The sequence below is a fragment of the Artemia sp. Qi Xiang Cuo genome, chromosome 13 (genome assembly GCF_049724085.1).
Source record: "Artemia sp. Qi Xiang Cuo chromosome 13, ASM4972408v1, whole genome shotgun sequence".
In the NCBI taxonomy this organism is placed as follows: domain Eukaryota; kingdom Metazoa; phylum Arthropoda; class Branchiopoda; order Anostraca; family Artemiidae; genus Artemia; species Artemia sp. Qi Xiang Cuo.
Window position 1 is genome coordinate 35,003,956 of NC_142806.1, and position 24,433 is coordinate 35,028,388.

The 24,433-nt window shown below is 35.1% G+C and overlaps 1 long non-coding RNA gene across 1 annotated transcript in view; it reads right to left on the reverse strand.

The window, feature by feature from the left end:
* LOC148945228 (uncharacterized) overlaps positions 1–24,433 on the reverse strand; it is a 163,172-nt gene that overhangs the window by 15,013 nt on the left and 123,726 nt on the right. The window contains exon 2 of the long non-coding RNA XR_016142697.1: positions 5,273–5,459. This is a non-coding gene — a long non-coding RNA (uncharacterized LOC148945228). The remainder of the gene's footprint in view (positions 1–5,272; positions 5,460–24,433) is intronic.

Consider the following 24,433-nt stretch of genomic DNA (forward strand, 5'->3'; position numbering starts at 1 on the left):
GGAAATTTAGAATTCCGCCAAGAATTTTGAGTATTTCAAATTATCAACACTTATAGAAGCTGGATCTTTGTAAAATATCAAACGCTAAAAGAACAATCCAACCAGTGTATAAGCAATAACAAACCTTAAGCAAGAGAACTAGCAAAACTTCTGAATTAAGAAACGCAATTAAGCTTAAATATTTTTTTTTCTCTGGAGAAGTGCTATGCGCTTTCTCCTCTTTCCCTGTTCCAGGGAAAGTATATTTCAGCTGTCAGTATAGTTTGTCGGAGAAATTCCATTGTGTCAAATTGTTTTTTCTTAGGACAAGCTATGTTTGATCTTTAGACAGGAATAACAGACAGTTAAAACAATAGTAAGCATTCAACATATAACATTTTCAGAGGCAACGCTATAGCGTTGCCTATAGTAAAGGCCATACGGCTCCAATGTTTTATTATTATTATTATTATTTATTTTTTTCCCCAGAGGCACTTCATATGGAAGGGGTCGTCGTAGAAACTACAAAGGGGACCCATTCGAATGAAAATCGAGAGTTCTAGTGCCCTTTTTAATAGTCAAAAGTGATTGGAGGGCAACTAGCCCCCCCCCCCCACGCCCATCATTCCCCCAAACACATCCAATCAAAATTTTGAGATAGCCATTTTTTTTCAGCGTAGTTGATTTCCAGATAGAAAATATATGTTTGACGAGGACACTCCCCCAAAACCCTCAGGACAAGGGTTTTAAGTTATGTCCTGGGGGCATATAAGGTTTTTACAGAAGGCGTTGTCGTAGAAACTTCAAAACAGACTTATTCGACTGGAAATTCAAAGGGCTACTGCCCTTTTTAATAGTCTAAACTTATTGGAGGGCAACTAGCCCTCCCCCCCCACGCCCATCATTCCCCCAAACACATCCAATCAAAATTTGGAGATAGCCATTTTGTTAAGGGTAGTTGATTTCCAGATAGAAAATATGTTTTTGTGGAGGACACACCCCCACAACCGTCAGGGCAAGGGTTTTACGTTATGGCCTGGGGGAATATAAGGTTTTTATAGAAGGTGTTGTCGTAGAAACTTCAAAACAGGCTCATTCGATTGGAAATTCAAAGGGCTAGTGCCCTTTTTAATAGTCAAAAGTGATTGGAGAGCAACTAGCTCCCCCCTAACGCCCATCATTCCCCCAAACACATCCAATCAAAATTTTTAGATAGCCATTTTATTCAGCGTAGTTGATTTCCACCTAGAAAATATGTTTTTGAGGAGGACACTCCCCCACAACCTTCAAGGAGAGGGTTTTAAGTTATGCCCTGGGGGCATATAAGTTTTTTATAGAAGGTGGTGCCATAGAAACTTCAAAACAAGCTCTTTTGATTTGAATGTCCAACGGTTAGTGCCCTTTTTAATAGTCAACAGTGATTGGAAGGTAATTAACCCCGTTCTTACAACCACTTTTTTCCCAATCACATCAAATCAAAAATTTGAGGCAATCATTCTATTAAACGTAGTTTTAAGTTCTGGAAATTAGGTTTTTGATGATGACAACTCCCCCTCAGCCCTCAGGGCCTGGGTTGTAAGTTATGGCCTGCGGGCATATAAGGTTTTGTATAGACAACGATGTCGTAGAAACTTCAGAAAGGGCTCATTTGATTGGAAATTTAAATGGCTAGTTCCCTTTTTAATAGTCGAAACTGATTCTAAGGCAACCGACACCCCTTCCACGCCCACCATTTCCCCAAACACATCCAATCAAAACTTTGATATAGCCATTTTGTTCAACGTAGTTAAAAGTTCTGGAAATTATATGTTTGAGCAGGATATGGTTCGTATGGAAGGAATGCTCGTATAAACTTCAGAGAGGGCTAATTTGATTGGAAATTGAAAGTTCTAGTTCATTTTTTCAGCGTCAAAAGGTATTGGAGGGTAGCCAGCTCCCCCCCCCCCCCAAATCCTTTTTTCCCAGATGCATCTAGTAAAAATTTTAAGATAGCTATTTTGTTAAAAATAGTTCAAGGATCATATAACAAAAGTGCTGGTGTCGACACTACCCACCAGGGCCCGGGGGCAAGCGTTGTAAGTTATGCCCTGGGGGCATATATGGGTCTTATGGAAGGGATGCTCGTATTAACTTTAAAAAGGGCTCATTTGATTAGATATTGAGAGTTCTAGTTAAATTTTTAAGATTCAGCAGAGGATAGTGGGTACCTAGCCCCCCCCCCTCCATGCCCTTTTTCTTCAAACCTATACGATAAAACTATAGAGGTAGCTTTTTTTTAAATAGTTCAAAGACTATATAACGAAAACTCAGGGGTCAACACAGCCCCACAGGGCCCGAGGGCAGGTGTTGTAAATTATGCCCTGGGGGAATATATGGTTCTTACTGAAGGGATACTCGTAAAAACTTCATAGAGGGCTCATTTGATTGGATATTGAAAGTTATAGATCAGTTTTTGAGAGTCAAAAGAGATTGGAGGGCAACTAGCCCCCCCCACCGCCCCTTTTTCCCCAAATGCATCCACTAAAAATTTTGAGATAGCCATTAATTTTAAAATTTCTATAAAGTTACATAACAAAAACTCAGGTGTTGACACAACCCCCTAGGGCCCGGGGGCAGGCACTGTAAGTTATAACCTGGGGTATATATTGTTCGTATGAGAGGGATGCTCGTATAAACTTCAGAGAGGGCTCATTTGATTGGATATTGAAAGTTCAAGCTCACTTTTCAATGGTCAAAGGAGATCCGAGGGCAGCTAGCCCCCCCCAAACGCCTTCTTTTTCAAAATCCATCTGATGAAAATTTTTAGATAGACATTTTGTTAAAAATAGTTCATAGGTGAGATAAGAAAAAATCCGGTGTCAGCAGAACCCCCAGGGCACAGGGGAAGGCGTTCTAAGTTATGCTCTATGGGCATGTATGGTTCTTATGAAAGGGATGCTTGTATAAACTTCATAGAGGGCTCATTTGATTGGAAATTGAAAGTTCTAGTTCACCTTTTAAGATTCAAGAGAGTTAAGCTAGCCCCCCCCCCACGCTCTTTTTGCCCAAAACCCGGCCTCTACAATTTTTGTTATAGCCTGGTTGTTGTAATTTTTACAAAAATTGGATAACAAAAACGCCCCCAAGAGCCCGGGGGATAGGTGTTGTAAGTGCAGTCCTGGGGGTGTATATGGTTCTTATGAAAGAGGTGCTCGTATAAACTTCAGAAAGGGTTCATTCGATTGGAAATTAAAAGTTCTAGGTCCCTTTTTAATACTAAAAATATTTCCATGGGCAAATAGCCTCCCCCCACACTCCCTTTTTTCCCCAATCCTATCCGAAAAGTTTTTATAATAGCCATTTCAATAGAAATAGTTCACAGGTCAGATAAGAAAAATTCCTGTGTCGACGGAACACGCCAGGGCCCGGAGGCTGGCGTTATGAGTAATGTTCTAGGGGCATATATAGTTCTTATGGAAGGAATGCTCGCATAAACTTCGGAGAGGGCTCATTTGATTTGAAATTGAAAGTTCTTGTTCTCTTTTTAAGAGTCAAAAGAGATCAGAGGGCAACTAGCCCCCCCCCTCCTCCACACCCTAAATACATCAGATAAAAATTTTGAGATAGACGTTTTGTTAAAAATAGTTCAAAGTTCTGATAACAAAAAAATTCTGGTGTCGACAAAGCCCCCCAGGGGGGTAGGCGTTGTAAGTTATGCCCTGGGGGCATATATGGTTGTTATGGAAGGAATGCTCGTATAAAATTCCTAGAGGGCTCATTTGATTGGAAATTGAAAGTTGTAATTAAGAGTCAAAAGTAATTGGAAGGCAGCTAGCCTCCCCCCACACTCCATTTATTTTTTTCCCAGAGGCACTTCATATAGAAGGGGTGGCCGTATAAACTTCAAATAGGGCTCATTCGATTTGAAATCGAGAGTTCTAGTGCCCTTTTTAAGAGTCAAAAGTGATCAGAGGGTAGCTGGCCCCATAAGCCCTTTTTCCCTAAATACATCTGATAAAGAATTTGAGGTAGCCATTTTGTTAAAAATAGTTCAAAAATCATATAACAAAAACTTCTGTACGTATGGTCATTTCATTAAAAATAGTTCAAAGATCGGATAAGAGAAACTCCTGTGTCGACACAACCTCCCCCCCTCTTCTCCCCGGGGCCGGGGCAGGTGTTGTAAGCATTGCTCTGGGAGCATATATGGTTCTTATGGAAGGTATACTCGTATAAACTTCAGAGAGGGATCATTTGAATGGAAATTAAAAGTTGTAGTTCGTTTTCTCAGAGTAAAAAAAGTTCACTTTTAAAGAGTCAAAAGAGACCGAAGCTTAATTATTCCCCACAAGCCCTTTTTCCCCAAACCCATCCGACAAAAATTTTGAGATACCAATTTTGTTAAAAATAGTTCAAACATGAGAAAATAGAAACTCCGATGTTGACACAAACCCATTTTTTGACTTTGATATTGTTTCTTTGATACCAGTTTTGATACTTTTTGAAAATATTTTTTTTTCGTTTTAAGCTTGATATTCATATTCAATCTAAGCATTACTCGCTTTAAGATACATTTATTCATTTATATTATTACATGCTGAATGTTTTTGCTATGAGTGCTTATTTAATTCCTGCTCATTTTGGGTTTCATTTATTCTTTAATAGTAATTTCTGGTCGTTTTGAGTTTGAATTTTGAAATTGTATCTACTGAGCTTAAGTTTAAAATGGCCTTTACTTTTCTTTGAAAAACTTATTTTTCGGAAAGTTTCTTTCAATTAATTTCTATAATAGGTACATATTAGTTTGAGTTTCTGTTTAAGTGTACATAGACTATACGCATCTTAAATCCAAAACTTTAAAGTGTTACATTTACTTATAGGCCTAGATTTAACTATTTTTAACTGAAATGTCTCTTCTTCTACTATTTCAAAACCCCACTCCCTCCTGCGCCAATGAGACCTACCAAAGGCCTAAATCAATGCTCATGGCTGCAGCAATAGATATCTCTTGGGGGAGGGGGGAGGGGAGTAGTTTACCTCGCTTACCAGAACTCAGATTTATGCTTGTCCGTTTTTGCAGATTACTCTAGTGGTGAAACAGGTATGTCGGAAAATGAGCATTGACTCTCTTTGTTGTTCCTAGTTACCTCCAGGTGTGTCTTTACAAATATTTTCAACTTAGTGAAACTTGATTTGGTCCCCATTGTTTTTTTTTTCATAAGAAAATTCCCCAAGGACCATCGTACAGAAAAGATGACCGTAGAAAGTTCGAGAATAGTAAATTTGATCGTAAATTATGAGTTCTAGTGCTTACCTTATGAACCGAAATCAGTTAAGAGGAAACTTGGTACCCTTTTTGCGTCCTACTTGCTCCTAGGCAGCTCTGGAGCCCAAAAAGGCCCAATATAATTTCAAGAAAGTCATTTTAATCAGAATAGTCGAAATGTCCTATAATTCTCCTCAGCGGCTTCCATTACGAGTGTAGCCCCAAGGATAGGTGCCTGAAAAGAGAGAAATAGCCCATGTTGAACCGATGTTTCAAAGATACGCTTAAATAGGTAGACATGTTACACCCTACTGAAATCAATAGCGTAACCTCTACTGGTTGCCCTTTGATCCCTATGACTCTTAAAAAAGAACTAAAGTTTCAATTTCCAATCGGAACAGCCCCCTCCAAAATCGATATGACCATCCCTTCCATAAAACCTTATATGTTAACAATGGGTAACTTACATAAGTCACAACCCTTACCCCGGGGGTTAAGGGGCATTTTCAACCTCTGTATAATAGCTATTTGAATTTGGTACTGTTTTGAACAAAGTGCTTATTTCAACACTATTGATATCCAATCCCCGTACAAACATACAATCCGTACAGTGGAGGAAAAATACGGTTTGACCTCGGGGAAATTGCAACAGCATTTTTTTCCACACCAAAATGTTCAGAGAAATCAGCTTAATCACACAAAAAATCCCCCCGAATCCCCCTTGCACAATTACCCAAAATCCCCCTTGAAGGGGGAAAATAAGGGGGGAAATCAGAATTTCTATTTGGACGTATTTTTGGGTATAAGTGGTCGTTTTCTATCAAATCAAGCATGAAGAATCCGAATCCGACGTCAAAAATTACGGTTTCCGTACCTCAGTATCAATTTTCACCTTCACGAAACAGGGGAGGGGGGTATAGTACGCAGATCATTATTTGCCGGATTCCTGCGGCTAAAGGATCATTTTATATCAAATAAAGTACCGTATTGCCAAAACTGAGGTCAAAAAGTAGTGTTTTTTTTTACTATTTACCTCATTTCCGCCTTTAAGGGGCCTGTAATATGAGGGGTTGCTAAGTATAATATCTTGAAAAACCACTTCTTTAATCGAGATCAAAACATCAGGTCGATCAGTTATAAAAGAAAAACGTTTAGAACTCAGGTAAATTAATCACAAGAACATTTTGATTTTAAAGCACAACCTAAAGCAAATTCTTCTTCCTGCTCGTCTTCGTTATTGTCCTCATCCTGTCTTGCTGCAGCGTTAGTGCATAACGCCCCTTTACATTTCTCTCAGGCAAAGCTGCAGGGCAAACCGTTCTGACGGCAGCTGCATCTGAGCGACTCGCACCCGCTGGTGCACTGGCACCACACCATCTTCAGTAGGCTCTCCGGTGCTGGTGAAGCATCTGTCATAATGGGAAGATACATATTCCGTGACGAAGAGAGGCGCCAAGCCCACTATTCGGGCTTTAGCGAGTTTGACGTGTCTTGCCACTTCATTATTGGAAAAAAGCACCTGCGAAAGTGATACTTTGCGACAGCCAAAGTCGGTGGAAGCCGTTCTGCTTGAACAAAAGCATTTGCACTTGCAACCCGCATTGTGAATGCTCCCACCCAGACATCCTTCAGGGTCTTCTCATTGCTTTTCCCTTTGCATATGCGGAGCAAAGCTTTCTCTCCAGCTTCGACAATCTTCTGGTGGTTGGATCTTGGTGTCGTAAAGATCTTGCAAGCATCCTTAAAAATCCCATCTTTAAGTGACAAGGAAACCACTGCTGGTTTCCCTAAGTAGAAAGGCCCCAATTGATTGTCACGGGCACCCCTGCTGCCATCTACAATTTAGTTTAATGCTGACAGGACATAATTTATTCAAGGATTATCCATCTGTTGTTGTTTGGCCACGTGTAATGACATGAGGGGTGATTTACATAATCGCTCGGGGAATTATTGATTTATGAAAGGGGAATTAATTTGTTGTTTCTAAGGGGAATTATAGATTCAAGAAAGGGGAATTAATTTTTTGTTTCTAAGGGGAATTATTCATTCACGAAAGGGGAGAGAATTTCTGAGAACTTTATTTACATAATCGCTAGGGGGATTATTGATTTACGAAAAGGGGAATAAAGAAACAAGTATGGCTTCTTTGATCTTAAGTCTGAGGGATAAACGCTCTTTAGGTCAGAGAGAAAAATTAATGTTCTATTTTTAAATAGGGCTTCATTGATCTTTAGTGTCAGGAATTAGAAATGACATCACTTGTTGTTGTTGTTGTTTGGCCACGTGTAATGACATGAGGGGTGATTTAAATAATCGCTAGGGGAATTATTGATTTATGAATGGGGAATAAATTGTTTCCGGGCGAACGTTTTGATCTTAGAGATGAAGAGATTAGCCCGGGAAAGGGTTTCCCAGTAATTTCAAATGTGACAGCGCAGGAAAGTCAAAAACAAAAGGAACACGCAGAAATTACGCTTAGGGGTTATTTGGGCGAAACCGTTTTAGACATTTTAGGGAATTATTTCGGCGAAACAGTTAGAGACATTTTAAAAGATGATTTTAGAAGATGTTTTAGAAGAGGATTTGAGGGTGAAACTCTGTGGTCGTTATAATACACAAGTTCTATTTGAACAGTGTTGTGAGGTCCTCTACCCCAACCCCAAAGGGCCCCGATCCCCATACCCCAACCCCAACGGGCCCCGATCTCCCTACCCCAACCCCGAAGGAACTCCCCGGCCCCAAAGGTCCCCCGGGCTCCAAAAGGACCACCCGGCCCACCAAGGACCCCCCGGACCCCCAAAGGCCCTCCTGGGTCCCCAAAGAGCCCCCTCCCCATTTTTAAATACTTTTTAATTTGCGCATTTTGAGACAAAAGGACCCCATCCCCCAACTAATGGTGTAGGCTCCCCCTCCCACCATTAGTGTTTTGTCGTGGTTTACCATGTCACAGTTACATTCTCTTGATTTTTCAAAGCTCATTTGGATTTCTTTCGTTGAAATGCAAGAGTTGGAATATTTCAGTAGTGTTTTGTTGTGGTTTACCTTCTCACAGTTACATTTTCTTGATTTTTCAAAGTTCATTTTGTATTTCTTTCATTGAAATGCAAGAGTTGGATTATTTCAGTAGTGTTATGTCGTGGTTTACCATGTCACAGTTACATTCTCTTGATTTTTCAAAGTTCATTTTGGATTTCTTTCACTGAAATGCTAGAGTTGGATTATTTCAGTAGTGTTTCGTCATGGTTTACCTTAACACAGTTACATTCTCTTTATTTTTCAAAGCTCATTTTGAATTTCTATAGTTGAAATGCAGGAGTTAGACTATCTCAGTAGTGTTTTGCTGCGGCTTAAATTGTCACAGTTAAATTTTCTTTATTTTAAAAAGTTCATTTTCAATTTCTATCCTTGAAATGCAAGAGTTGGGATATTTCAATAGTGTTCTGTCGTGGTTTACCTTGTCACACTTACATTCTCTTAATTTTTCAAAGTTCATTTTGAATTTTTTTCGATGAAATGCAAGAGTTGGAATATTTCAATAGTGTTTTGTCGTGGTTTACCTTGTCACACTTACATTCTGTTAATTTTTCAAAGTTCATTTTCAATTTCTTTCATTGAAATGCAAGAGTTGGAATATTTCATTTGTGTTGTGTCATGGTTTACCATGTCACAGATATATTCTCTTGATTTTTTAAAGATCATTTTGGTTTTATTTCGTTGAAATGCAGGAGTTGAAATATTTTAGTAGCGTTTTGATGAGGTTTACCTTGTCACAGTTACATTCTCTTAATTTTTCAAAGTTCATTTTTAATTTCTTTCGTTGAAATGCAAGAGTTGAAATATTTCAGTAGTGTTTTTTCGTGGTCTACCATGTCACAGTTACATTGTCTTGATTTTTCAAAGTTCATTTTGAATTTCTTTCATTAAAATGCAAGAGTTCGATTATTTCAGTAGTGTTTTGTCGCGGTTTACCATATCACAGTTACACTCTCTTGATTTTTAAAATTTAATTTTAGATTTCTTTCATTGAAATGTAAGAGTTGGAATATTTCAGTAGTGTTTTGATGTGGTTTACATTGTCACAGTTACATTCTCTTGATTTTTCAATGTTCATTTTGGTTTTTTCTTTCGTTGAAATGCAAGAGTTGGGATATTTCAGTAGTGTTTTGTTGTGGTTTACCTTGTCACAATTACATTCTGTTAATTTTTCAAAGTTCATTTTGGATTTGTTTCGATGAAATGCAAGAGTTGGAATATTTCAGTAGTGTTTTGTCATGGTTTACCTTGTCACAGTTACATTCTCTTTATTTTTCAAAGTTCATTTTGAATTTCTCTCGTTGAAATGCAAGAGCTGGAATATTTCAGTAGTGTTTTGTTGTGGTTTACCTTGTCACAGTTACATTTTCTTGATTTTTCAAATTTCATTTAGAATTTCTTTCGTTGAAATGCAAGAGTTGGAATATATCAGTAGTGTTTTGTTGTGGTTTACCTTGTCACAGTTACATTCTCTTGATTTTTCAAAGTTCATTTCGAATTTCATTTTCCCGGAAGAAGAAAAGTCCCAAGACAAAAGAAATTTAAAGTTCACTTCTAAATTTTTCCATAGAAGATAGGAAAAGTTATACTATGATTGTGATTATTTTCCATGAAGATAAAAAGTTTCACTTTAATTTTAAATTTTCTTAAATTCAATTCCGACCTTTCTCAAACAGATGAAAAAATTTAAAGTTCTGTTCCAAATATTTTCGAAGAAAAGTTCAACTTCGATTCTGAATTTTCTCAATGAAAATAAAATAAGTTATTTATCAATTCTATTTTCCCAAAATAATATAAAAATTTTCCACTTCAGTTCAGATTTTTCTCAAAGAGATGAAAAATTTAAAATACTGTTCCAAATTTTTCATATAAGATAGAAAAGTTCAAGTTCTCTTCTGAATTTTACCAAAGAACACAATTCAATTCTAATTTCGCCAGAGAAAATAAATAGCTACCTCATCAGTTTTAAGTTCACCAAGACCTAAAAATTTTAAGTTCAGTTCTAAATTTTTCAATAGAAGATATGAAAAGTTATACTATGATTATGATTATTTTCAATGAAGATAAAAACTTTCACTTTAATTCTAAATTTTTTTATATTCATTTTCAACTTTTTTCAAAGAGATAAAAAATTTTTTAAGTTCTGTTCCAAATATTTTCGCGGAAGAAGAAAAGTCCCAATACATAAAACATTTTAAGTTCACTTCTAAATTTTTCCATAGAAGATAGGAAAGGTTATACTATGATTGTGATTATTTTCCATGAAGATAAAAAGTTTCACTTTAATTTTAAATTTTCTTAAATTCAATTCCGACCTTTCTCAAACAGATGAAAAAATTTAAAGTTCTGTTCCAAATATTTTCCCGGAAGAAGAAAAGTTCAACTTCGATTCTGAATTTTCTCAATGAAAATGAAATAAGTTATTGATCAATTCTATTTTCCTAGAATAATATAAAATTTTCCACTTCAGTTTAGATTTTTCTCAAAGAGATGAAACAATTTGAAATACTGTTCCAAATTTTTCATAGAAGATAGAAAAGTTCAAGTTCTCTTCTGAATTTTACCAAAGAATACAATTCAATTCTAATCTCTCCAGAGAAAATAAAAAGCTTCCTCATCAGTTTTAAGTTCACCAAGACATAAAAATTTAAAGTTCAGTTCTAAATTTTTCCATAGAAGATAGGAAAAGTTATACTATGATTGTGATTATTTTCTATGAAGATAAAAAGTTTCACTTTAATTCTAAATTTTCTTAAATTCAGTTCCGACTTTTCTCAAAGAGATGAAAAAATTTTAAGTTCTGTTCCAAATATTTTCCCGGAAGAAGAAAAGTCCCAAGACATAAAAAATTTAAAGTTCACTTCTAAATTTCTAAATAAAATTAAATATAATAATAAAATAATTTCTAAATTCTAAATAAAAGGTCAATTCCGACCTTTCTCAAAAAGATGAGAAAATTTAAAGTTCTGTTCCAAATATTTTCCCGGAAGAAGAAAAGTACAACTTCGATTCTGAATTTTCTCAATGAAAACGAAATAAGCTATTGATCAATTCTATTTTCCTAGAATAATATAAAATTTTCCACTTCAATTCAGATTTTTCTCAAAGAGATGAAAAAATTTGAAATACTGTTCCAAATTTTTCATAAAAGATTTTTCATCAGCGCTCATGATAAGTTAACCTAACCTAACCTAACTTAAACATGGAGAAATGTTTCTAATTATTTATTAATATTTATTTATACCTAACCTAACCTAACCTGACCTATTGTTTTTGGTGGTTAGATGAATGAACTGAATGTAAGAAAAATTAGAAATAAAGTGAAACTTTTTATCTTCATGGAAAATAACCACAGTCATAGTATAGCCATTCCTATCTTCTATGGAAAAATTTAGAATTGAACTTTAAATGTTTTATATCTTTGAGAAATTAGGAACTGAAATGGAAGCTTTTTCATTTTCATTGGTAAATTTCAGAATTGCGATAACTTTTTTTCTCTTCTCTAAGAAAATTCAGAAGAGATCTTGTACTTTTCACTTCTTCGAAAAAACTCAGAATTAAAGTGGAGCTCCATATCTTCATGAAGAATATTCACAATCAAAGTAAAACTTTTCCTATCTTCTATGAAACATTTGGAACAGAACTTAAAATTTTTTCATCTCTTTGAGAAAAGTCAGAACTGAATTTAAAAAAATTTAGAATTAAAGTGAAACTTTTTATCTTCATGGAAAATAATCACAAACAAAGTATAACTTTTCCTATCTTCTACGGAAAAATTTAGAGCTGAACTTTAAATTTTTTTATGTCTTGGTGAACTTAAAACTGAAGTGGAAGCTTTTTATTTTCTCTGAAGAAATTAGAAATGAATTGTGTTCTTTGGTAAAATTTAGAATAGAACTTGAATATTCACAATCAAAGTATAACTTTTCCTATCTTCTATGAAAAATTTGGAACAGAACTTTAAATTTTTTCCTCTGTTTGAGAAAGGTCGGAATTGAATTTAAGAAATTTTAAAATTAAAGTGAAACTTTTTATCTTCATGAAAAATAATCACAATCATAGTATAACTTTTCCTATCTTCTATGGAAAAATTTAGAAGTGAACTTTAAATTTTTTATGTATTGGGACTTTTCTTCTTCCGGGATAGTATTTGGAACAGAACTTTAAATTTTTTTATCTCTTTGAGAAAAGTCAGAACTGAATTTAAGAAAATTTAGAATTAAAGTGAAACTTTTTTATCTTCAAAGAAAATAATCACAATCATAGTATAACTTTTCCTATCTTCTGCGGAAAAATTTAGAACTGAACTTTAAATTTTTTATGTCTTGGTAAACTTAAAACTGAAGTGGAAGCTTTTTATTTTCTCTGGAGAAATTAGAATTGAATTGTGTTCTTTGGTAAAATTCAGAAGAGAACTTGAATATTCACGATGAAAGTATAACTTTTCCTATCTTCTATGAAAAGTTTGGAACATAACTTTAAATTTTTTCATCTCTATTTGAAAAGTCGGAACTGAATTTAAGAAAATTTAGAATAAAAGTGAAACTTTTTATCTTCATGGAAAATAATCACAATCATAGTATAACTTTTCCTATCTTCTAATGAAAAATTTGGAACTGAACTTTAAATTTTTCACGTCTTGGTGAACTTAAAACTGAAGCGGAAGCTTTTTATTTTCTCTGGAGAAATTAGAACTGAATTGTGTTCTTTGGTAAAATTCAGAAGAGAACTTGAACTTTTCTATCTTCTATGAAAAATTTGAAATAGTATTTTAAATTTTTTCATCTCTTTGAAAAAAATCTGAATTGAAGTGGAACATTTTATATTATTTTAGGAAAATAGAATTGATCAATAACTTATTTCATTTTCATTGAGAAAATTCAGAATCGAAGTTGAACTTTTATTCTACCAGGGAAATATTTGGAACAGAACTTTAAGTTTTTTCATCTCTTTGAGAAAGATTGGAACTGAATTTAAGAAAATTTAGAATTAAAGTGAAACTTTTTATCTTCATGGAAAATAATCTGTGGAAGCTTTTTATTTTCTCTGGAGAAATTAGAATTGAATTGTGTTCTTTGGTAAAATTCAGAAGAGAACTTGAACTTTTCTATCTTCTATGAAAATTTTGGAACAGTATTTTAAATTTTTTCATCTCTTTGAGAAAAATCTGAACTGAAGTGGAAACTTCTTATATTATTTTGGAAAAATAGAATTGATCAATAACTTATTTCATTTTCATTGAGAAAATTCAGAATCGAAATTGAACTTTTCTTCTTCTGGAAAAATATTTGGAGCAGAACTTTAAATTTTTCATCTCTTTGAGAAAGGTCGGAATTGAATTTAAGAAAATTTAGAATTAAAGTGAAACTTTTTATGTTCCTGGAAAATAATCACAATCATAGTATAACTTTTCCTATCTTCTACGGAAAAATTTAGAAGTGAACTTTAAATTTTTCATGTCTTGGTGAACTTAAAACTGAAGTGGAAGCTTTTTATTTTCTCTGGAGAAATTAGAATTGAATTATGCTCTTTGGTAAAATTCAGAAGAGAACTTGATCTTTTCTATCTTCTATGAAAATTTGGAACAGTATTTCAAATTTTTTCATCTCTTTGAGAAAAATCTGAATTGAAGTGGAAAATTTTATATTATTCTAGGAAAATAGAATTGATCAATAGCTTATTTCGTTTTCATTGAGAAAATTCAAAATCGAAGTTGAACTTTTCTTCTTCCGGGAAAACATTTGGAAAAGAACTTTAAATTTTCTCATCTGATTGAGAAAGGTCGGAATTGTATTTAAGAACATTTAGAATTAAAGTGAAACTTTTTATCTTCATAGAAAATAATCACAATCATAGTATAACTTTTCATATCTTCTATGGAAAAATTTAGAAGTGAACTTTAAATTTTTTATGTCTTGGGACTTTTCTTCTTGCGGGAAAATATTTAGAACAAAACTTAAAATTTTTTCATCTCTTTGAGAAAAGTCGGAACTGAATATAAAAAAATTTAGAATTAAAGTGAAACTTTTTATCTTCATAGAAAATAATCACAATCATAGTATAACTTTTCCTATCTTCTATGGAAAAATTTAGAACTGAACTTTAAATTTTTATGTCTTGGTGAACTTAAAACTGATGAGGAAGCTTTTTATTTTCTCTGGAGAAATTAGAATTGAATTGTGTTCCTTGGTAAAATTCAGAAGAGAACTTGGACTTTTCTATCTTCTATGAAAAATTTCGAACAGTATTTCAAATTGTTTCATCTCTTTGAGAAAAATCTAAACTGAAGTGGAAAATTTTATATTATTCTAGGAAAATAGAATTGATCAATAACTTATTTCATTTTCATTGAGAAAATTCAGAATCGAAGTTGAACTTTTCTTCTTCCGGGAAAATATTTGGAACAGAACTTTAAATTTTTTCATCTGTTTGAGAAAGGTCGGAATTGAATTTAAGAAAATTTAAAATTAAAGTGAAACTTTTTATCTTCATAGAAAATAATCACAATCATAGTATAACTTTTCCTATCTTTTATGGAAAAATTTAGAAGTGAACTTTAAATTTTTTATGTCTTGGGACTTTTCTTCTTCCGGGAAAATATTTGGAACAGAACTTAAAATTTTTTCATCTCTTTGAGAAAAGTCGGAACTGAATTTAAGAAAATTTAGAATTAAAGTGAAACTTTTTTCTTCATAGAAAATAATCACAATCATAGTATAACTTTTCCTATCTTCTATGGAAAAATTTAGAACTGAACTTTAAATTTTTATGTCTTGGTGAACTTAAAACTGATGAGGAAGCTTTTTATTTTCTCTGGAGAAATAAGAATTGAATTGTGTTCTTTGGTAAAATTCAGAAGAGAACTTGAACTTTTCTATTTTCTATGAAAAATTTGTAACAGTATTTTAAATTGTTTCATCCCCTTGAGAAAAATCTGAACTGAAGTGGAAAATTTTTATATTATTTTGGGAAAATAGAATTGATCAATAACTTATTATTTTCTCATTGAGAAAATTCAGAATCGAAGTTGTACTTTTCTTCTTCCGGAAAAATATTTGCAACAGAACTTTAAATTTTTTCATGTGTTTGAGAAAGGTCGGAATTGAATTTAAGAAAATTTTAAATTAAAGTGAAACTTTTTATCCTCATGGAAAATAATCACAATCATAGTATAACTTTTCCTATCTTCTATGGAAAAATTTAGAAGTGAACTTTAAATTTTTTATGTCTTGGGACTTTTCTTCTTCCGGGAAAATGAAATTCGAAATGAACTTTGAAAAATCAAGAGAATGTAACTGTGACAAGGTAAACCACAACAAAACACTACTGAAATATTCCAACTCTTGCATTTCATCGAAACAAATCCAAAATGAACTTTGAAAAATTAAGAGAATATAATTGTGACAAGGTAAACCACAACAAATCACTACTGAAATATCCCAACTCTTGCATTTCAACGAAAAAAAAAACCAAAGTGAACATTGAAAAATCAATAGAATGTAACTGTGACAATGTAAACCACATCAAAACACTGCTGAAATATTCGAACTCTTGCATTTCAAGGAAAGTAGTCTAAAATGAATTTTGAAAAATCATGAGAGTGTAACTGTGACATGGTAAACCAGCGACAAAACACTACTGAAATAATTCAACTCTTGCATTTCAATGAAAGAAATTCAAAATGAACTTTGAAAAATCAAGACAATGTAACTGTGACAAGGTAGACTACGATAAAACACTACTGAAATATTCCAACTCTTGCATTTCAACGAAAGAAATTAAAAATGAACTTTGAAAAATTAAGAGTATGTAACTGTGACAAGGTAAACCTCATCAAAACACTACTGAAATATTCCAACTCTTGCATTTCAACGAAAGAAAACCAAAATGATCTTTGAAAAATCAAGAGAATGTAACTGTGACATGGTAAACCTTGACAAAACACTAGTGAAATATTCCAACTCTTGCATTTCAATGAAAGAAATTAAAAATGAACTTTGAAAAATTAAGAGAATGTAACTGTGACAAGGTAAACCACGACAAAACACTATTGAAATATTCCAACTCTTGCATTTCATCGAAAAAAATTCAAAATGAACTTTGAAAAATTAAGAGAATGTAACTGTGACAAGGTAAACCACGACAGAACACTACTGAAATATTCCAACTCGTGCATTTCAATGATAGAAATTCAAAATGGACTTTGAAAAATTAAGAGGATGTAACTGTGACAAGGTAAACCGCAACAAAGCACTACTGAAATATTCCAACTCTTGCATTTCAACGAAAGAAATTCAAGATTAACTATGAAAAATCAAGAGAATGTAACTGTGAGATGGTAAACCATGACAAAACACTAGTGAAATATTCCAACTCTTGCATTTCAATGAAAGAAATTCAGAACGAACTTTGAAAAATCAAGAGAATGTAGCTGTGAGAAGGTAAACCACAAAAAAACACTACTGAAATATTCCAACTCTTGCATTTCAACGAAAGAAATTCAAAATGGACCTTGAAAAATTAAGAGAATGTAACTGTGTTAAGGTAAACCACAACAAAACACTACTGAAATATTCCAACTCTTGCATTTCAACGATAGAAATTCAAAATGAACCTTGAAAAATTAAGAGAATGTAACTGTGTTACATGGTAAACTATGACAAAACACTACTGAAATATTCCAACTCTTGCATTTCAATGAAAGAAATCCAAAATGAACTTTGAAAAATCAAGAGAATGTAACTGTGAGAAGGTAAACCACGACAAAATACTACTGAAATATTCCAACTCTGGCATTTCAACGAAAGAAATCCAAATGAGCTTTGAAAAATCAAGAGAATGTAACTGTGACAAGGTAAACCACGACAGAACACTACTGAAATATTCCAACTCTTGCATTTCAATGATAAAAATTCCAAATGGACTTTGAAAAATTAAGAGAATGTAACTGTGACAAGGTAAACCGCAACAAAACACTACTGAAATATTCCAACTCTTGCATTTCAACGAAAGAAATTCAAGATGAACTTTGAAAAATCCAGAGAATGTAACTGTGAGATGGTAAACCATGACAAAACACTAGTGAAATATTCCAACTCTAGCATTTCAATGAAAGAAATTCAGAACGAACTTTGAAAAATTAAGAGAATGTAGCTGTGACAAAGTAAACCACGACAAAACACCAGAGAAATAGTTCAACTCTAGCATTTCAAAAATATTAATTCAAAAAGAAGCTGTAAAAATCAAGAAAATGTGCGTGTGATAATCTAAATAAAAACAAAACACTACTGAAATATTCCAGCTCATGCATTTCAACTAAATAAAATCACAATAAACCTTAAAAAATTAAGAGAATGTAACTGTGTTAAGGTAAACTATGATAAAACACTACTGAAATATTCCAACTCTTGCATTTCAATGAAAGAAATCCAAAATGAACTTTGAAAAATCAAGAGAATGTAACTGTGACATGGTAAACCACGACATAACACTACTGAAATAATCCAACTCTTGCATTTCAATGAAACAAATTCAAAATGAACTTTGAAAAATCAAGAGAATGTAACTGTGAGAAGGTAAACCACGACAAAATACTACTGAAATATTCCAACTCTCGCATTTCAACGAAAGAAATCCAAATGAGCGTTGAAAAATCAAGAGAATGTAACTGTGACATGGTAAACCACGACAAAACAGTAATGGTGGGAGGGGGAGCCAAAAGTTGGGGGATGGGGTCCTTTTGTCTCAAAATGCGCAAATTAAAAAGTATTAAAAAATGGGGAGGGGGCTCTTTGGGGACCCGGGAGGGCCTTTGGGGGTCCGAGGGGTCCTTGGGGGCCGGGTGGTCCTTTGGGAGCCCGGGGGACCTTTGGGGCCGGGGGGTTCCTTCGGGGTTGGGGTTGGGGGATCGGGGCCCTTTGGGGTTGGGGTATGGGGATCGGGGCCCTTTGGGGTTGGGGTAGAGGACCTCACAACACTGTTCAAATGGAACTTGTGTATTATAACGACCACAGAGTTTCACCCTCAAATCCTCCTCTAAAACATCTTCTAAAATCATCTTTTAAAATGTCTCTAACTGTTTCGCCGAAATAATTCCCTAAAATGTCTAAAACGGTTTTGCCCAAATAACCCCTAAACGTCATTTATGCGTGTTCCTTTTGTTTTTGACATCCCCGCGCTGTCACATTTCAAATTACTGGGAAACCCTTTCCCGCGCTAATCTCTTCCTCTCTAAGATCAAAACAGTCGCCTGGAAACAATTTATTTCCCTTTCATAAATCAATAATTCCCCTCGCGATTATGTAAATCACCCTTCATGTCATTACACGTGGCCAAACAACAACAGTAACAAATGATGTCATTTCTAATTCCTGACACTAAAGATCAATAAAGCCCTATTTAAAAATAGAACATTAATTTTTCTCTCTGACCTAAAGAGCGTTTATCCCTCAGACCTAAGATCAAAGAAGCCATACTTGTTTCTTTATTCCCCTTTTCGTAAATCAATAATCCCCCTAGCGATTATGTAAATAAAGTTCTCAGAAATTCTCTCCCCTTTCGTGAATGAATAATTCCCCTTAGAAACAACAAATTAATTCCCCTTTATTGAATCTATAATTGCCCTTAGAAACAACAAATTAATTCCCCTTTCGTGAATGAATAATTCCCCTTAGAAACAACAAATTAATTCCCCTTCCATAAATCAATAATTCCCCGAGCGATTATGTAAATCACCCCTCATGTCATTACACGTGGCCAAACAACAACAGATCGATAATCCTTGAATAAATTATGTCCTGTCAGCATTAAACTAAATTGTAGATGGCAGCAGGGGTGCCCGTCACAATCAATTGGGGCCTTTCTACTTCCCTACGCCGTGAAGTCTAAATGTTGAATCGCAGCGAGACATTGCTTGGCAAACGAGTAGATTTTCTGCTGCTTCGGTTCCTAGTTTGTTCTTGATCCTTTTTATGTCGTACACTCATCCATTATTTCCATGTGTGTCTGTCTGTATAAAGATATCACATGCATCAAGCTTGGCATGGTACAGCAAAAGGACTAATAGGTCGGTATCATTCCCAATAAAAGTGGTCGATGACGTTTCAGCGCAACTGACTAAAGTTCGTATAACTAAGAGATCAGCATCATCCTGAGCATGTAGAACTTTGCATCCTGAGTTCGCCAGCCTCTCAGTAAGTAGGTCGATGAAGCGTTGTTTATTTTTGGGACTGCTCAAAAATTCCTCCTTACTTTTGAAGATCTTCATGTTAGGAAAGAATTCCATCGTTGGACACGACAAACCTTTGGTTCTATTCAGCTGTGTGCAATTTTTTGTCGTCGATGTATCAGAGTAAGAGTGAAAAACTCCCACTGCCTGGCTGAAATGTCTTGTGACATAATCTACGTAAGATCCTGCCACCTCAGAATATGTGGATACGGCAGTCCATGGGATTTTATGGACTAGCCAGCCACTGTCCAAGACTCTCTGGGAGGATGGCAATGTCATTCGACCCTTAATTCCCTCAGTTTTCATCAGTGCATTTGTTAGAGAGGCTTTGTCGGCTGTCCACATCACCTCGAACGAACTAAAGAGCGATGGTGGAAAAGTACAGAGCTCGAACGACAGAACCTCATTCAAGTCAGAACCACTGTTGCTAGCCACTGCAGCTAGGCGTTGAAAGATTAGAGCAGGGTCGACCATTACCATCTCGCTATTTATCACCACAGATAACTTCTCAGCCATATTTACAGCTTTCTCCTTTCTCCTGAAAACATATTTGTCAATGTCTTTCGCTTCCATATCCTTCAGAATCATTTCTCCCAGATTTGGCATCGTCTGCGTTTACAGATGATGAAGCGCGGACACCAGTAACCACGTTCAACAGCTGTGATTCCTGCCTGAAGGGTTCTAGGGGCTCAATGTGTCGAACTATCTTTTCGATGTCCGCCATGTCTCTAGCTCTCCTCAAAGATATCACTTCTGCGTGATTTTCAATAGTCAACTCCTCGAGGCCAGTCAGTTTCTGCATGCGTTCGTTAACTAGAACCAAAGTAGGCATAGCAGATGTCCAAATTGTCTGCTGTAATTCAGTCATACCTCTATCTCTCGTCAGACCTCCACTCGTTTTCATATTTCTCATTAACGTCTGTTCGATCACCAAATCAGGAGAAAGTGCTGCCCAGTAGTTGTCAGTTCTTCAGATGAACAGGTATTCCTGAACGTTCTGTACTGCCCTGGATTGTCTTTCCTCAACTGAAACATCGACTGCACGAACAGCCAAGTAGACGTTTAAAGTTTGGGGCCGGAAGCAGCAAAGAAAGGAAGCAATTCCAACAACGACTGTAGATAAAACTCAAGGTTGCCACTTCTTTCACCTCTCAGGTTCTTTCTCAGGATTCCAAGTAGGTCCATATACTGAAACCAAAGACGGGCAGTTCTGGACTCGGATAATCGTTCTTTTGCACTTTAAACTATTTCATAGATAAGCTCTGCTGCTTCCGACACCTGCACTTTGTCGATGTCATCTCCTTCAAGGAGATACTCGTACGCTATTTTGCTCTGGTAGCATGTCATTGCCGTCAAACGCTCTTTTACCCAGTTCTGATGATAAAAGGTTCGCATAAAGGGCTACCTCCAACAGACCATGGCCTCTCACTGCACGAGAGTCAGCTTTGCCTTGTAACATACTACGCCCAGTGTTAGGCGCATATACTTGACTTAGGATTTCCCGAGTCAGCCATAAAGTCCCGAGTCAGCCATAAGGAAGCCAATGGCCCCTAGGAAACTCATGCGTGTGTGAAATCCACCTAGGACAACAATAGCATTTCTTAAAGCATTGTGGCAGGCTCTGCATCGACGATACACTTCGCCTTCCAGTAAATCGGTTGGTCAAAGGTAATGACTAGAATTTTTTCCAGCTCAACTAGCGCGCTCGTTAGCATACAAAAGTGCAGAGTAAACACAGGAGATATCGCTTGAGTTGTGGCTAATCCCTGGCAAAAAACGAATATTCGATTTTCCCGGATGAGGTAGATTTTGGTGTATTGACCATATAAAGGCTGACCAGCTCATGTATGAGCTTTTGAAAAATCCAAAGATGCGCCAGAGCGTTTCAACCTCCATTCATTGTCATAAGTGTCACCATTTTTTGTCAAGCAAACAAAAGTCCTTGGTTGCGACTTGGCAGACTTTTGGAAAATGTAGAATGACAGGATACCCAATCATCACTTCAACTTATCTTCACTTACTTTCTTCCTCGGTACTGAAAGCTCCGTTGCCGGAAACTCAGGTGTAGACACTTCAATAAGACCCATTCCATGAAAAGTATTCAGGCCGTCGATAGTAGCAATATCATAATTGAGGCTGTCTCCTACATACTGAAAAAAATGTGCTTTCTCTTTGGACTCTTCCAGCAACGTTTGATATACTGCTCCACATCTCTCAAATCTTTTTACTTCTGAGTACGAAGAGCAGAAGCCAAGATTGTGCAGTGTGTCAATTAAAAATCGAAGATCCCAATTTATTCTTTTGTCTTTTTTTTGCGGAAGTAAAAAAAAACGGTACAAACATTGTATATAGACTTGAACACGCCAGTCTTCTATCAAGTACTATGGTAGATGTCTCCACTGACTATAAAGAATGACACTAAGGAATGGAAACCGCAAACTGAGGGGAGTGGAAGGGGATTCTGGAATACTGATTTGAAATTAAACTGTTCGAGACTCGTATTCTAAGGTGCCATTCCTAGCTTGATTGAAAATGGTGAATCAACTGATAAGTGATTAAAATAACTAGTTCATGTTGGTCAACTTTCACAGCCGTTTTAGGTAAGATGAGGTACTTGACCACGTAAAATCAAGTTTTTAACTTCATTTTGGAATTCGCCGCCATTGATTTCATAGGAAATGACCAAATAATCCAGCAGCCTCATAAATTCAAGTTTTACCCCGCCACCCTCCGCCCTTTATGGGTAGAAATGGGCATTAGGGTACTGAAAAACTAAAATCTGAATTCATATTTGGATTCAGCATGCTTGATTTGATAGGAAACAACTATTCAAACTCCAAAATATTTATAACCCCAAAAATCGATTTCCCCCCTCATTTCAAGGGCGAATTTAGGATACTTGTGCAGGGAGATTCGGGGGGATTTTTTTGTGAGATTAAGCTGATTTTTCTGAACATTTTGGTGTAAAAAAATTTTTTGTTGCAATTTCCCCGAGGTTTGACCATTTTTTTCCGTATCTTTCCTCCACTAGTATGACTGTAGGGCCTTAAAAAGGGTCCCTTTGCCTTCGCAAGTAACAAATTTAAGGTAAATGTTTTAATATAGTCGTCCAAGAAAATTAATGGTTAAATAAACATATTGCAAATACTTGGCATGCTAAACCAGGCTGAAACTTGTACCCTGCAAAGGTTTACAATCTATAGGATCTAAAGGCCAAATTCTCGCTAATTAGGTTCTGCATCTTCTAACACCCTCTGTCAGACCCCAAGGAACACCACATTTTAACTGCTATAGCTCTTTTGACACATAATATTCGGAATTGGAAGGGGGGTACAGGTTAACTCCTATTTATGGTAATTTCTATTCTTTTTAGGCCTGAATCGGTTGTTCATTTAAATTTCTATGTGTTCTATGTTTCATTTATTTATTCACAATATTACCTGCATATTTTAAGGTTGACTTTATTTTTGTCTCGTATAGGATTTAGTATAGCTTTTTATTTTTCCTTGACAAACTTCTGAACGATTTTTCCGAATTAATTTTGATAAAAAGGCAGTCATTTTTGAAGAATATTTAAGAACAATATTGTTGGTGGTACGTTTCAATTACTTTTATTTGAAATATAGTATCACCAACTACCTATTTTGATTAATAAGCAATCAAAATTGGGTACTCCTATGATATGGCCCCTACCTAATATTCTTCTAATATGTTTCTCTGACGCTCAATCCTAATAAAATATACCTAAGTATGATAAAAATATAATACTTTGGAAACAAATTTGGGCTACAGCCTATATTTGCACATTAGGATGGGGGTAAAGTATAGTGGGCCTGCATGCCTAATGTGTTAGGTACAATTATTCTGCATATTATGAAGTACGAATCCTTGTCTAACTTCAAACGGTTCAAATACTTTACCAACACCCCCCCCCCAATGTGCAAACGTATGGCCCAAATTATATATTTTCCATCTATTCTGTCACTTCTCATTGTCTTGTCTCACTCTATGCTGAAAGAAACTGAAGAAAAAAAACGGTTTTGTAATGCGTCAATGACTGAAGAAATTGAGCGGTAGGGGCTTTATCATACAAGTACCCAAAGTTGTAGATTAACTGGTGATTTTTTGTCATCTCTTTAACATTTGTACCACTATTTTTAATTAATATTCTGTAGATCATAGTATTTCTAACTTCCTCTTTCCTGAAGAAAAGGCAACCTTTCCTGAAGAATAATAGAGGATGTTTTTTGCCATCTTTTTAATGTGTGTGGGAATGTTTAAAAATTACTTTTAGAAATATTCACTATTAAAATTTTATGTTTCAATTACCAAAAGTATAAATAATTCAACTAAATTGTCAAAATGTCAATAGTCTTGTAAGAATTTCTGCCTAACAGAGATAAATTTTCAAGTTTCCTTAATCTCAGCCGTGACCCGCGTCTAGTGACGTCTTCTATATACTTGAATGTCTATTAAATTTAATGTTAATTCTTTGCTGTCAACAGCTTGCGCCAAATTCTGTCCAGTGTTAAATTAAAGAACTATATAAATCTTGATTAGTGTCGATTTTTATATCATCATTGCCAATTTATTTACTGCATAACGTATATCGATTTATATATGCAAATCAGTAATTAATGCCAGGCTACATTTGTCTAGTGTCAAAACCTACATGCTGGCTACAATCCTCCTTATTTGTTATTTACCAAGGTTTATGAGCGGGGTCGGAGGCCCACTCTCCCAATCCTATTTAAATAAATAGCAGCATGGCCACCATGAAAAGTTGGCAGGGGTAGAGGACTAAAACGTAAATCCACACCAATTCCGGAGTTAGTTCATCTTGACAGCTGAGTTGGGACTTGTTTTGAACTTAGTCACAACTTAACTCACTTTTGTAGTGAGTCAGGACTTGCCTCGTTTTTTTTTTTGTAAAGTCAATCTGTAGGTTA